Source organism: Capra hircus, chromosome 5 (assembly GCF_001704415.2).
Source record: "Capra hircus breed San Clemente chromosome 5, ASM170441v1, whole genome shotgun sequence".
In the NCBI taxonomy this organism is placed as follows: Eukaryota; Metazoa; Chordata; class Mammalia; order Artiodactyla; family Bovidae; genus Capra; species Capra hircus.
Genome location: NC_030812.1, coordinates 76,846,514 through 76,850,904, shown reverse-complemented (window position 1 = coordinate 76,850,904; position 4,391 = coordinate 76,846,514). Strand labels below are relative to the sequence as shown.

General features: G+C 42.9%; 1 pseudogene; it reads left to right on the top strand.

The window, feature by feature from the left end:
* Positions 955-1,719, top strand: LOC102183577 (annotated as a pseudogene).

Here is a 4,391-nt window from a genome sequence, read left to right as displayed (position 1 = left end):
GTAAAGTCACAGGATATAAAATCAACACACAGAACTCCTTTGTATTCCTATACACTAACAATGAAAAATTAGAAAGAGAAATTAAGGAAACAATCCCATTCACCATTGCAGCAAAATGAATAAAATACTTAGGAGTAACTTATCTAAAGAGACAAAAGACCTGTTTGCAGAAAACTGTAAGATGCTTATGAAAGAAATTAATTAACAGATGGAGAGATATAAATTGTTCTTGGATTGGAAGAATCAATATTGTGAAAATGATTATACTACTCAAAGCAATCTATAGATTCAGTGCAATCCCTATCAAACTACCAATGGTATTTTTCAAAGAAGTAGAACAAATAATTCCACAATTTGTATGGAAACACAAAAGACCCTGAATAGCCAAAGCAATCTTGAGAAGGAAGAATGGAGCTGGAAGAATCAACCTCCCTGACTTCAGGCTTTACTGTAAAGCTACAGTCATCAAGACAGTATGGTACTGGCACAAAAATGCTGTTGCTGCTGCTAAGTTGCTTCAGTCGTGTCCAACTCTGTGTGACCCCATAGACTGCAGCCCACCAGGCTCCCCCATCCCTGGGATTCTCCAGGCAAGAACACTGGAGTGAGTTGCCATTTCCTTCTCCAATGTGTGAAAGTGAAAAGTGAAAGTGAAGTCACTCAGCCATTTCCGACTCTTCGTGACCCCATGGACTGCAGCCTACCAGGCTCCTCAGTCCATGGGATTTTCCAGGCAAGAGTACTGGAGTGGGGTGCCATTGCCTTCTCCAGGCACAAAAATAGAAACATAGAAAAACGGAACAAAATAGAAAGCCTGGAGACAAATCCACCCACATATGGGCAATTTATCTTTGACAAAGTAGGCAAAAATGTACAATGGAAAAAAGACAGTCTCTTCAAGAAGTGGTGCTGGGGGCCCCTCAGCTGCACCTCAACCCGGCTGCGCCTCGGCCCATGGCCGCCTACCCTTACCGCCGGGGCCTGGCAACCGCCCTGCCGCAGGCGCCATGCTGCCCGACCAGAGCTTCCTGTGGAATGTCTACCAGAGGCTTGATAAGGACAAGAGTGGTGTGATTTCTGACAAAGAGCTTCAGCAAGCACTGTCCAATGGCACCTGGACTCCGTTTAACCCAGTGACTGTCCGATCGATCATATTCATGTTTGACAGAGAGAACAAGGCCGGCGTGAACTTCAGTGAGTTCACTGGCGTCTGGAAACACATCACAGACTGGCAGAACGTCTTCCGCACATACGACAAGGACAACTCAGGCATGACAAGAACGAGCTCAAGCAAGCCCTCTCAGGTTTCGGGTACCGGCTCTCTGATCAGTTTCACGACATCCTCATTCGGAAGTTCAACCAACAAGGCCAGGGGCAGATCGCCTTTGACGACTTCATCCAGGGCTGCATCGTGCTGCAGAGGTTGACAGATATATTCAGACGCTACGATACAGACCAGGACGGCTGGATCCAAGTGTCATATGAACAGTATCTGTCCATGGTCGTCAGCATCGTATGACCCTGCCTTTCTGCAAATACCAGCATGACTTACGGAAAAAAAGACTGAAAATGCCAAATCTCTTACCTTTAATGAAACAAGCACCAGTGCAGTTAGACACTGCTCTTTCTTTAGATTTTGTATAACTACTATTTGGGGATCCAACTGTATATATGTGGATAAGCTGGTTAACGTTTCCCAGTTGTAACAATAGTTATATCTTTCCTTAGATAAAGACATTTGATACGAGGCTGTTTAATTGTGCCATGAGGTAACATACAATAATGTTTCAGGTATTCTGCTTGCAAAAAACTTATGTGCTTTTTCAGATAGCTCTAGTTCTGGAGTGGAAATACTTCATTAGCCAATAGGAACTTTAAATAATATGGAACTTGCACAGAAGGCCACTCACGTGCCTTACTTTTTAAAGGGGGTTTACTGTATTCACTTGAACGTGCAGCGTAAGCAATAAAGCACACGTATCCTTGTGCCAACAACAACAAAAAAGAAGTGGTGCTGGGAAAACTGGGAAGATCCAGTTCTAGTTCAGTCGCTCAATTGTGTCCGACTCTTTGTGACCCCATGAATTGCAGCACGCCAGGCCACCCTGTCCATCACCAACTCTCAGAGTTTATGCAAACTCATCTACATCGAGTCGGTGATGCCATACAGCCATTTCATCCTCTGTCCTCCCCTTCTCCTCCTGCCCCCAATCCCTCCCAGCATCACAGTCTTTTCCAATGAGTCAACTCTTCACATGAGGTGGCCAAAATATTGGAGTTTCAGCTTTAGCATCAGTCCTTCCAAAGAAATCCCAGGGCTGATCTCCTTCAGAATGGACTGGTTGGATCTCCTTGCAGTCCAAGGGACTCTTAAGAGTCTTCTCCAACACCACAGTTCAAAAGCATCAATTCTTCGGCGCTCACCCTTCTTCACAGTCCAACTCGCACATCCATACATCACTACTGGAAAAACCATAGCCTTGACTAGACGGACCTTAGTTGGCAAAGTAATGTCTCTGCTTTATGAATATGCTATCTAGGTTGGTCATAACTTTCCTTTCAAGGAGTAAGCATCTTTTAATTTCATGGCAGCAAACACCATCTGCAGTGATTTGGAAGCCGAGAAATAAAGTCTGACCCTGTTTCCATGTTTCCCCATCTATTTGCCATGAAGTGATGGGACCAGATGCCATTATCTTCATTTTCTGAATGGTGAGCTTTAAGCCAACTTTTTCACTTTCTTCTTTCACTTTCATCAAGAGGCATTTTAGTTCCTCTTCACTTTCTGCCATAAGGTGGTGTCATCTGCATATCTGAGGTTATTGATATTTCTCCCGGCAATCTTGATTCCAGCTTGTGATTCATCCAGCCCAGCATTTCGAATGATGTACTCTGCATATAAGTTAAGTAAGCAAGGTGACGATATAGAGCCTTGATGTACTCCTTTCCCAATTTGGAACCAGTCTGTTGTTCCATGTCCAGTTCTAATGGTTGCTTCTTGGCCTGCATACAGGTTTCTCAGGAGGCAGGTCAGGTGGTCTGGTATTCCCATCTCTTTAAGAATTTTCCACAGTTTGTTTTGATCCACACAGTCACAGGCTTTGGTGTAGTCAATAAAGAAGAAGTAGATGTTTTTCTGGAATTCTCTTGCTTTTTTGATGGTCCAATGGATGTTGGCAGTTTGATCTCTGGTTCCTCTGCCTTTACTAAATCCAGCTTGAACATCTGGAAGTTCATGGTTCAAGTACTGTTGAAGCCTGGTGTGGAAAATTTTGAGCATTACTTTGCTAGTGTGTGAGATGAGTACAATTGTGCAGTAGTTTGAACATTCTTTGGTATTACCTTTCTTTGGGATTACAGTGAAAACTGATTTATTCCAGTCCTTTGGCCACTGCTGAGTTTTCCAAATTTGCTGGCATATTGAGTGCAGCACTTTCACAGCATCATCTTTGAGGATTTGAAATAGCTCAACTGGAATTTCATCACCTCCACTAGCTTTGTTCGTAGAATTGCTTCCTAAGGCCCACTTGACTTCATACTCCAGGATGTCTGGCTCTAGGTGAGTGATCACACCATTGTGGTTTCTTGGATCATTAAGATTTTTTTGTATAGTTCTTCTGTGTATTCTTGCCATCTCTTCTTAATACCTTCTTTTCTGTTAGGTCCATACCATTCTGTCCTTTACTGAGCCCATCTTTGCATGAAATGTTCCCTTGGTATCTCTAATTTTCTTGAAGAGATCTCTAGCCTTTCCCATTCTATTGTTTTCCTCTATTTCTTTGCACTGATCACTGAGAATGGCTTTCTCATCTCTCCTTGCTATTCTTTGGAACTCTGCATTCAAATGGATATATCTTTCATTTTCTCCTTTGCCTTTTGCTTCTCTTGTTTTCTCAGTTATTTGTAAGTCCTCCTCAAACAACCATTTTCCTTTTTTCATTTATTTTTCTTGGGAATGGTTTTGATCACGGCCTCTAGTCCAGTGTTACAAACCTCTGCCCATAGGTCTTCAGGCACTCTATCAGATCGAATCCCTTTAATCTATTTGCCGTTTCCACTGTATAATCATAGGGGATTTGATTTAGGTCATACCTGAATGATCTAGTGGTTTTCCTGACTTCAATTTAAGTCTGAATTTTGCAATAAGGAATTAATGATTAGAGCCACAGTTGGCTCCCAGTCTTGTTTTTGCTGACTGTATAGAGCTTCTCCATCTTCAGCTTCAAAGAATATGATCAATCTGATTTTGGTATTTACTATCACTAGGACCACAGCCTTGTCTAACTCAATGAAACCAAGCCATGCCCATGCAGCAACCCGAGACGGGCGGATCATGGTGGAGAGGTCTGACAGAATGTGGTCCACTGGAGAAGGGAATAGCAAACCACTTC